Genomic DNA, 11,872 nt, shown 5'->3' on the forward strand with positions numbered 1-11,872 from the left:
GGCCTCCATTCAGACCTGTGCCAGAGCCTGGTTTCTCCTCAGTGGCCTCACCCTCTCCCTCCCATTCCCACTGGTGTCCCCTTGGTCTTCCTCTTTCTTCATCCTCTCCCAGGTTGTCCATTCCAGACAGCAAGAAAGTCCATCTCTTATCATCTCCAACTTCTCTTCCCAGAAAGGTTTCCTTCTCAGAAGTTGCTCTGTGAGTTCAACTGAAACTTGGATCAGGTACTTTGGAAATCCTCCCAAGTATCAGCCAGCCTCACCCCACCCAGGAATATTACTCTTTCATTGTCCCTGTATTTTTTCTTCTCTCTAACTGAATAGCCAGATGTCTTCTAATGCTTATACATACATTTTTCTCACCTTCAGCTTTCTCTTGCTCTCTCACCTCCACTAAGTCATCCCCATTCCCTTCATTGGGGCTCCAACTTAGAACTGCATTAAACCAGCTATAGGGTGTGTGTGCATATGTGTGTGTGTGTGTGTGTGTGTGTGTGTGTGTGTGTGTGCGCGTGCACACACGCACAAGAGGGTATTGTTAGAAGAATTTCTGTAAGTTTATCTAATATCTGCTTTCAGGTAATGTCTCTTCTCTGGGGTCAAAAATAACAATATAACACCTCTTCAGTTTGAAAATACCCTTTATGGCCTCCAGTTCTGACATAAATTTCCCAATTCGGTCAGATGTTCCTCAGATGACACTGCTTCCAGATACTTGTACAACACGAGTCACTTTCTTGAGAACTTTCCAATGCATCAGTGTCCTCCTCAATGTTGTATGGCACCCAGTGCTGGACCCAGTGCCCCCAGGGTAGTGGAGCAGGACTAAGCCTTCTAGTTGTGTACGTTGTGTTCCTATTAATTCAGTCAAAAATTGAATTATATTCATTGGCAAACAAGCAACATGATTTCCTCATTTGAGCTGTTAAGCAGCTAATTTGCTAAGCCTTTTCTTCCACTTATCACAGACAGCTGTATTCCAGTCCCCTGTCACTCACCTTCTTCCCATTCTAAACATATGCAGCTAGTTTTTATAATCTAAAAATAGGATTTAACAGTCATTGATACAAATTTTATCCTTTTTTTAGTTCTCATTTATTTTTAAACTTTTTTATTGATCACTTCCCTCTCCTTGAAACTGTCTTCACTCAGTTTCTAGGACACCACACTTTGCTGGTTTTCCTCCTACCCCACTGGTTTCTGTTTTTTAGTTTCTTTGCTGATTTCTTCATACCTCCCCAGTGTCTAAATGTTTGAATATCCCAAGTTTCAATCCTCAGACCACCATCTGTGTGCACTTACTGGATGACCTCCTGAGCTTAATACCATGTATGTGTTGATGACTCCCAAATATCCCAAGCCCAGACCACCCCTCTGACCTTAGGCTTGTATATTTATTAAGTCATTCAACAAATAATTTGTTGAGGAGCTACTGTGTGTCAGACACTGTTCTAAGCCCTGGGGACAAAATTGACAGAAAATACCTACCCTTGGGAAGTTAATTGTATCCAACTTGCAATTCATTATCTCCACTTATATGTCTAATATGCATCTTGAATTTAACAAGTTTAAAACTGAACTCCTGTGGCACAAGAACAGATATTCAAATCAATGGAATAGAATAGAGAACCCAGAAATTGACCCACAAACGTATGGCCAACTAATCTTTGACAAAGCAGGAAAGAATATCCAATGGAATCAAGACAGTCTCTTCAGCAAGTGGTGCTGGGAAAACTGGACAGCAACATGCAGAAGAATGAACCTGGACCACTTTCTTACACCATACACAAAAATAAAGTGGATGAAAGACCTCAATATGAGACAGGAAGCCATCAAAATCCTCAAGGAGAAAGCAGGCAAAAACCTCTTTGATCTTGCCCACAGAAATTTCTTACTCAACACATCTCCAGAGGCAAGGGAAACAAAAGCAAAAATGAACTACGGGGACCTCATCAAAATAAAAAGGTTCTGCACAGCGAAGGAAACAGTCAGCAAAACTAAAAGGCAACCGACAGAATGGGAGAAGATATTTTCAAATGACATATCAGATAAAGGGTTAGTAGACTTATCAAACTCAACACCCAAAAAACAAATAATCCAGTGAAGAAATGGCAAAAGACATCAATAGACACTTCTCCAAAGAAGACATCCAGATGGTGAACCAACATGAAAAAATGCTCCACATCACTCCTCATCAGGAAAATACAAATCAAAACCACAATGAGATACCACCTTACACCTGTCAGAATGGCTAACATTAACAACTCAGGCAACAACAGATGTTGGCGAGGATGCAGAGAAAGAGGATCTCTTTTGCATTGTTGATGGGAATGCAAGCTGGTGCAGCCACTCTGGAAAACAGTATGGAGGTTCCTCAAAAAACTGAACATAGAACTACCCTACGACCCAGCAATTACACTACTAAGCATTTATCAAAGGGATACAGATGTGCTGTTTTGAAGGGACACATGCACCCCCATGTTTACAGCAGCACTATCAACAACAGATGAACATAAGGGAAGGGAAACAAAAATAATATAAAAACAAGGAGGGGAACAAAACAAAACAGACTCATAAATATGGAGAACAAACTGAGGGTTGCTGGAGGGGTTGTGGGAGGGGGGATGGGCTAAATGGGTAAGGGGTATTAAGGAATCTACTCCTGAAATCATTGCTTCACTACATACTAACTAATTTGGATGTAAATTTTAAAAAATAAAAAATAAAGTTAAAAAAAAAAAAAACAACTGAACTCCTGGTTTTCCTCCTAATGTGCTCTATCCACTGTCTTCCCCATTTCTATAAATGGCAGCCACATTCTTGCAGTTACTCAGGGCAAAAACCACTGAGCCATTTTTTACTTCCTTTATTTCACACCTACATCCAATCTATCAGGAAATCCTGTTGGCTTTGCCTTCTGAAGATTTTCAGAATCCAACCACTTCTCACCACATTCATAGCTACCAGCCTGGCTCATCCACCATGATCTCTCAGTTGAATAATTCTAACAGCCTCCTAATTGGCCACCCTGCTGCTGCCTTGGCTCTTCTAAAAGCTTTTCAACCAGTTAGTTATAGTGATTTTTTAAAAACTTGTCAGATACATCATTGTTCTGCTCAGAACTTTAAAATGGCTTTCTTTCTCATCCAGTAAAATCCTTATAATGTCCTTACAATGGTCTGTAAGATCCTACCTGATCTTCTTCCTGTCCTCTCTGACTTCATCGCCTGTTGTTCTTCCATGCACTCAATCTGCTGTAGCCACACTGGCCTTGCTGTTTCTTGAACATGTCCTGCATGTTCCTAGCTCCAAGACTTGAGACATGCTGCTTTTCTGTCTAAAACACCCTGGCGTCAGATATCTTTATGGCTTCCTTCCTCACTTTCTGTAGAACTCTACCTACTTAACACCTTAGAAAAAGCTTCCCTAATCACCTTATATAAAATACTGTTAAACATTCACCCACTTTTTCATTCCCCTTCTCCATGTCCCCTTCTCCTCCAGAGCATTTAGCATACCTGACATACTATATATTACGTATATTTTTGATTTGTTTCTTCTATACTCCCACACTAAAATGTAAGCTTTATCAGGAAAAGGGCATCGCTTTTACTGATGAATCCTAGTGCCTGGAGTAGTGCTTACTACAGAGTAGGTCTTCAATAAATATTTGTTGAATAAATGAATGAATCATGAATAACTAGTCCATTGTGGTAGGCAGAATAATGCTTTTCCTGAACATTCTAACCTACAAAGACAAAATACACATTCTTCTCAAGTGCACATCGGACATGTTCCAAGATAGATCAGCTATTAGGCCAAAGATTAAGTCTTGTGCGACTTAAAAAATAAATATCATACAAAATATCTTTTCCAACTATTACAGAGCAAAGTTAGAAATCCATAATAGAAGTAAAACTAAAAAATTCACAAATTTGTGGAAATTAAACAACACACTCTTAACAAATGGATTAAGGACAAAATCACAAAGGAGATTAGAAAATACTTAGAGATGAATGGAAATGAAAACACAACATATCAAAGCTTACAAGATACAGTAAAAGCACTGTTAAGGAGGAAATGTATAACTATAAACATTTATGTTAAAAAATAAGAAATCTCTCAAAACAACCTAACTATACAACTTAAGGAACCAGAAAAAAGAACGAACTAAACTCAAAGCTAGCAGGAAGAAGGAAATGGCAAAGATTACAGCAGAGATCATTGAAATAAAGAATAGGGGCACCTAGGTAGCTTAGTTGGTTGAGCATCCAACTCTTGATTTCAGCTCAGGTCATGATTCCAAGGTCATGAGATCAAGCCCTGTGTCAGGCTCGGCGCTGAGCGTGGAGCCTGTTGGGATTCTCTCTCTCTCTACCCCTCCACAGCTTACACGTGTGCACTCTCATGCTCGCTCGCTCTCTCTCTCTCTCTTAAAATAAATAAACATGTTTTTTAAAAAAATAAAAGAACAATAGAGAAAATCAATGAAACCAAAAATTCAAGTTTTTTGAAAAGAGCAAGAGAATTGACAACCTTCAACTAGATGAACCAGGAAAAAAAGAGAGAGAGAGAAGACTCAAATTACTAAACTCAGACATGAAAACGGGGTGCTTACGTTGGCAGCACACATATTAAAATTGAAACACTACAGAGAAGATAACATGACCCCTGCACAAGGATGACACTCAAATTCTTGAAGTGTCCCATATTTTCTGTAGTTTAATACAGTATTGCATACTTGAAATTTACTAATAAAGTAGATTTTAAGCATTCTACCACAAAAAATAAAAAAGATAACTATGTAAAAAAACAAAAACTAAAGTAATGGATGTATTAACTTGATTCTGAGAGTCATTTCACAATATATCCAAATCATCATGTTGTACATTTTCAATAAGTTATAATTTTATTTGTCATTTCTACCTCAATAAAGGTGAGGAAAGAAAAGAAAGTGGGAACATTACTATCAATTCTACATAAGTAAAAAGGGTTATAAGAAGGTGCTATTAACAATGTATGTCAATAAATTGGATAACCTAGATGAAATGGATAAATCTCTAGAAACAAAAAACCCACCAAGACTAAATCACAAAGAAATAGAAAATATGAATATACCTATATAACTAGTAAGGAGATTGAATCAGTAATCAAAAATCTCCAAAGGAAAGCCCTGAACCTGATGGCTTCAATTGTGAATTCTGCCAAACACTTAGAGAACTAACACCAGTCTTTCTCAAACTTTTCCCAAAAATGTAATGGGAGAGAACACTTCATAACTCATTCTCTGAGTTTCTGGATTCTCTGAATCCAGAGCCAGATGAAGACACTATAAAAAGAGAAAATTACAGACTGATACCCCATGTGAACATTGACGTAAAAATGCTCAACAAAACACTACGAAACCAAATTTAGCAGTATGGTAAAAGGATTATACATCATGACCAAGTGGGATTTATTCCTTGAGTGCAAGAATGGTTCAGTACATGAATATCAATCATTGTAATTAGACCACATTAACAGAATGATGGAAACAACACATGATCATCTTAATTGATACAGAAAACATTTGACAAAATTCAGCACCCTTTCATTACAAAAACACTCAAAAAACTAGGATAGAAAGAAAGTACCAACATATAATAAAAACCATATATGAAAAACCCACAGGGAACATCATAGTCAATGGTGAAAGACTAGAAGCTTTTCTTCTAAGATCAGGAACAAGGCAAAGATGCCACTTCTACTACTTCTATCCAACATAGTACTGGAATTTCTAGCCAAAGAAATTAGGTGAGAAAAAGAAATAAAAGGCATCCAAATCAGAAGGGAAGAAGTAGAATATCTCTGTTTGCAGATGATATAATCTTATATATAGAAAACCCTAAAGATTACACACACACACACACACACACACACACACACACACACACAAATCAAAACTAATAAATGAATTTGGCAATGTAGCAGAATACAAAACCAACTCACAAAAAGCAGCTGCATTTTTTTATATTAACAATGTACAGTCTCAAAAAGGAAATTAGGAAAACAAGTCCATTTACAATAGCACAAAAAAAAAAAAAACTTAGGAATTAATTTAACTGAGAAGGCAAAAAAGCCTTATACAATGAAAAGGAAAAAACATTGCCAAAAGAAATTAAAGAAGGCATAAATAAGTGGAAGCACATTCCATGTTCATGGATTGGAAGACAGTATTATTAAGATGTCATTACCACCCAAAGCAATCTGTGGATTTTATGTGATCTCTGACAAAATCTCTTAAGACTTTTTTTTTTTGCAGAAATAGAAAAACTGATACTAAAATTCATATGAAATCTCAAGGGAGCCCAAATAAATAAAAAAAATATTGAAAAAAAGAACAAAACTGGAGGACTCAAGTTTTCTGATTTCAAAGCTTACTTCAAAGCCACAGTAATCAAAACAATGTGAAACTGGCATACAGGCATATATAACAATGGGACAGAACAGAGAGCCCAGAAATAAACCCTCACACATATGGACAAATGATTTTGACGAGGATGCCAAGACCATTGAATGGGAAAGGGGTCTTTTCAACAAGTGGTGCTGGGGAACATGGACATCCACATGCAAAAGAGTAAAGCTGAACACTTTTCAAACGCTATGACTCAAAATGGCTCAAAGACCTGAAACTATTAAACTGAGAAGAAAACACAGAGCAGAAGCTTCAGAACATGGGATTTGGCAGTGATTTCTTGGATAGGACACAAGAGGCACAGGCAGTAAAAGAAAAAGTAGACAAATTGGACCTCAGGAAGATTTTTAATTTGTGTATCAAAAGACAGTATCAACACAGTAAAAAGGCAACGTGGAGAACGGGGTAAAATATTTGCAAATTGTATATCTGATAAGGAATAAATATCCAGAAACCATGGAAAACTCCTAAACCTCAACAACAACAACAACAACAACAACAAAAACACTATTAAAAAATGGGCAGGGCATCTGGGTGGCTCAATCGGTTAAGTGTCCAACTCTTGATTTCAGCTCAGGTCATGATCTCACTGTTCCATGGGATCAAAGCCCACATCAGGCTGTGCACTCATAGCATGGAAGCTGCTTAGTATTCTCTCTCCCTCTCCCTCTCTGCCCCTCCCCACTCACATGCATGCATGCTCTCTCTCTCAAAATAAATGAATAAACATTTTTGTTTAACGGGCAAAAGACTTAAATAGGCATTTCTCCAAAGATATACAAATACCCAATAAGCACATGAAAAGAAGTTTGACACTACTGATAATAGGAAAATGCAAATCAAAACTATAGTGAGATAACCCATTTGGATGGCTACCATCAAAACAAAACAAAACAAAAAATAACAAGTGTCAGTGAGGATGTGAAGAAATTCAAACACTTGTGTATTGTGAGTGGGAATATAAATGATATAGCTGCTGTGGAAAATATGGCAATTCCTCAAAAAATTAAAAATAGAATTAGTGAATGATCCAGCAATTCCACTTCTGAGTATATATCCAGAAGAATTACAAACAGGGTTTTGAAAACATTTGTATGCCCCTGTTCATAGAAGCATTATTTACAACAGTTAAAAAATGGAAGCAACCCAAGTGTTCATCAGTAGATAAGTGGATACACAAAAAGTGTTGTATACATACAGTGGAATATTATTTATTCAGCCTTAAAAAGTAAGGAAATTCTGACATATTCTACATCATGAATGAAACTTGAGGACATTAGCTAAGTGAAATAAGCCAGTTACAAGAAACTAAATATAGTGTGATGATTCCATTTACATGAAGTATTTAGCATAGTCAGTCATAGAGACAGAAAGTAGACTGATGGTTGCTGGGGGAAGAGGGGACGGGAAGTTATTGTTTAAGGGGTATACAGTTTCTGTTTTACATAATACGAAAGAGTTATGGGGATGGTTGGTGGTGAAGGGTGTACTTCATTATGAGTATATTTATTATCAATGAACTGTATACCTGAAATAGTTAAGATGGTAACTTTTATGTTGATAAGATGGTAAATTTTATGTTATACGTATTTTAATATGAAAAAGTGGGGGAAAAAAGAATAATGCGCTGCCAAAGTTATCTGTATCCTAATTCCCCAAAACTGTAAATGTGTTATCTTACATGGCAAAAAAGATTTTGCAGAAATTAAGGATCTTGAGATGGGAAGATTATCCTGGTTTATCCAAGTGGGCCCATTGTAAGTACAAAGGTCCTTGTAGATGAAAGAGAGAAGTGGGGAAGTGAGCGTTAGAGGGGTTTGAAGGTGTTGCTGACTTTGAAGATGGGGGAAGGGGCCACAAGCCAAGAAATGCATGTGTACTCTAAAAGCTGTGAAAGGCAAGGAAACAAACTGTCCCCTGGAGCCTTTAGAAGGAACACACCTCTGATAACACCTGGTTTTAGCCCACCCAGTAAGACCTGTTTTGGATTCTGACCACCCCCCCCCCCCCCCACCCCCGACCGGGAGAGAAAAGTATTGTTTTGAGCCACTAGCTTCTGATAACTTGTTCCATCAGCAATAGGAACCTGATACACATTCCTGTCTCTGTTAGACTGTAACCTCTGTAGGACAGGGACCTAGTCTTCCTTGACTGCCCATATCACAGATGGTCACTGTTCCTAGAGTGCAGGTAGTTTGGCTTTTCAAATTGAGAGTATCTGACCAGACGATCCTGCCCCTTGTGCTCACCACAAAGCCTGGTGAATGGTCAGGCTTTTCCAGATTCAGGTCAGCTTTTCCAGAATATCCCAGTCCTTAAGAGCCCCACACTGGACTACCTCTAAAAAATGATTCACTTTTGAACAGTGAAGTTTACATCCATCATTGGGAGAGACAGTGACTTAATCCCACCTACTCCCAATACTGCAGACCAGTAAGTGGAATGCTCAGGGTTCAAGGATTAAAATGGGACATTCTTACAAGATGCCTGGGGATTCCAGCACTGAAGGAATGAACAAAGCCAAAATCCAAGAAGATAAGAGAGCAGTCTAGAAGATCACTGGCACTGAACGAGATCAGGGTTGATGTTACCAAGCCAGAAAAATGGGGATCAGGGAGAAGAGAGCAAACAAGCCAGGAACAAATAGGGAAAAGGGGGCTGTAGTATCTGGAACTGTCACACCTGGCACATAAGTGGTAAAACACCAAAGATGAATGGATGGCATTTGATCCATGCCCATACAAATCACTGCTTTTTTTTTTTTTTTTTTTTTTTTTTTTGCACGTCTATACTTTCCTTTGAGGCAAAGTAGGGTTTTCAGGTGCTTGCGCAGGAGTATTGATGGTCCAATTATAGTTATTCCTAATTGAATCTGGCTGTTAATGAACAGAAATGAATATACCACTAAGATCCCTAGTCCTAGAGAACAAACAAAAACACTTTAAAATTCGGTAAAATTGAGAAGATCTCAGAATGTAATGTAATATATTAACTTTCAGATCTGAGTTTTCATATCTTCCATGTATTTTTAAAAGAAAATTCTGTAACTTATGTCTGATATGAATAAGGCCTTTTACATTTTCATTATAAACATTTAGGCTTAAAGTGATTATAACTGACAGTTAAGACCAACGGGAGCCAGTGGCCTGTTCATGGACAAATTATCTGTAATTCAGACTAAATCAAAAGTAAACATTTCCTAAAGTCCTTTCAGCTCTACATTAGTCCTGTGGAAGCCAAATGTAATAGACAAGCCCTTTCCCTTCCTCTCTGTCCTGTGAATTCTACGGGCTCACTTTAAAATGAATAGTCTTTTCTATGAAGCAATGTTATATGCATTTTGAACCATTTCCGCATCTAAGTCATCGAATGCTTATTCATTTTTCTGAATCAACATGTTTATTTCATCAGGAGAATGTTGCAAGAGTACCTGGGATGTGTTGTTTCATAGTTTATCATTAGTATTTTCCTAAATAATGGGATGGAGAGAGGAAGAAAGAAGTAGTCTGATGATCTTCACTTTTTTCTTATCTGCATTTGTTCTCTTGAAGAAGTAATAGCAGTGAATTCGTGTCATTTAAAAGTTTAGAAAGATTAAGTATGACAAATTGTTTTAAATGACAAAGTTATATTTCTGAGTATCTCATTTGAATATGCTGATAATCAGTTTAAAAACCACACAGGCAGTAAGGGGAAGGCATTCTGAATCACAGAGCAGTAAAACTGTTGTCACCAGCAATGATGTCACTCATTCCCAAGGCTCCAAAAGACTGTTGGAAATTAACTTTAGGAAGAAATGTCTTCTGACTTGCCATTGGTTCTAAAAGGCAATCAGTGTTAAACAAGCACAGACCCCTTTTTGGAACCTATGTAATAAAGTCAGACATATTAATCTCTACTCATGCCTCTAGTCAGGGTCTGACCCCAAGTTCTTACGGCTGCAATGGAAGAAAGCAAGGAAGAGCCAACTGACATAAGCTAACAGTTCATGTAAAGGTCTAGATGTGCCTAAGAGCAAATAAACATCGTTTCTCAACTTTGTGTTTGTATTGAGTCCCATAAGACAAAAAGTATCTCTCCATGATCATATGAGATTACATTACAGTCTCCATGTACTTTCACAGTGTTCAGTTAACACCCCTGAGATTTGACTTAAGAAAAGGGATGGAGAGAAAAGAAGAGGTCACTCCTGTTTAGCCTGGATGCTTTGGTCCTCAGACAAAGCATTGGCTTTAAAAAGTCAAAAGCCCTTGTGGTATCCTGCTTTTTCCACTGACAAATGTGTATGACCTAAAACATCTCAACTACTCTTCATGTGTGGAGTGAAGGGGATTAATACCTTCACTACCAACCATGAAAAATGAAGTGAGGTGAGCAAAATACGTGAGTGAATTCGGCAGATCCTGTTACCGGACAATGAAAGGACAGTAATTTCTCTTAGGAAACTAAGAGAGCTGCCTTCTTGAGAAGAGAATAAGGTATATAATGTCATCTCACATCCTTAACAATATCAGAAATAATGCACGTTCAAGAAGTAAATACTTACCATGGCTATGAATAAAACTCTTCTTTGATGAAACTAGTAGCAAATCAAAATGAAAAAAATAATCCGTTTGGAAAAAACAAGTTATGAATTAGAAAACTAGAAAAAATACTAGAAACTTTCCAGCCAGCACTTCCACATTCTTATTTAATTGGTGGCATCTCTTTTTTCTTTTTTTAAATTTATTCATTTTGAAAGAGAGAGAGCACAGCAGGGGAAGGGGAGAATGAAGGAGGGACAGAATCCCAAGCAAGCTCCACACCATCAGCACAGAGCACGATGAGGGGCTTGAACCCACAAACTGTGAGATCATGACCTTAGCTGAGATCAAGAGTCGGCACTTAACCAACTGTGTCACCCAGGTGCCCCTTATTAGCAGCATGTCTTCAGTGTTTCTAGGCTAATGAGATAAGCATAGATCTTTAATAATGCCCCTCTCACATTCCAGATTCCGTCTGAAAGGAGCAACAAAAAAGAAGCTGTGGAGGTGGACATGGTGGGCACCTGTATTCATGTTAAAAATAGGGAAGAGTATGGTAAAGGAAGACACTAAACAGGGACTTGTAACCTCTCTTCCTGAGAGAAAATTATGTCCGTGAAACAAGACGTGTGGCCCACTTGGAATAGCATGGAGAGGACTGAGGATTTGTACAGAAGTGGCTATAGCAGCTGCAAACCTTACATCTTCTCAGATTCAAACCCAATGGAGAAAAAGTGAGGGCTTTTTTCCAAGCATTTCAGCAAAAGAATCTCCCTCCACTGTGATGTGTGCCATCCCTGAGCCATACTGATCAGCCAGAAGAATAAACTGTGTCTTTTATTACCTTAGGTCCTTGAGTCAGAGTGAATGGGGGAGGAGCCCCACCTAAAGCACT

The 11,872-nt window shown here is 38.0% G+C and overlaps 1 protein-coding gene and 1 non-coding gene across 2 annotated transcripts in view; both read left to right on the forward strand.

Annotated features, from left to right (window-relative positions):
* The window catches only part of SCAPER (S-phase cyclin A associated protein in the ER), a 512,156-nt gene that overhangs the window by 461,542 nt on the left and 38,742 nt on the right, over positions 1-11,872 (forward strand). The gene's annotated exons all lie outside the window — the stretch shown is intronic.
* On the forward strand, positions 4,611-4,716 carry LOC121042179 (U6 spliceosomal RNA). The gene has a single exon (XR_005796024.1). It is a non-coding gene; the product is annotated as a U6 spliceosomal RNA (small nuclear RNA).

Source organism: Herpailurus yagouaroundi, unplaced genomic scaffold (genome assembly GCF_014898765.1).
Source record: "Herpailurus yagouaroundi ecotype Mexico unplaced genomic scaffold, PumYag 184, whole genome shotgun sequence".
NCBI lineage: Eukaryota > Metazoa > Chordata > Mammalia > Carnivora > Felidae > Herpailurus > Herpailurus yagouaroundi.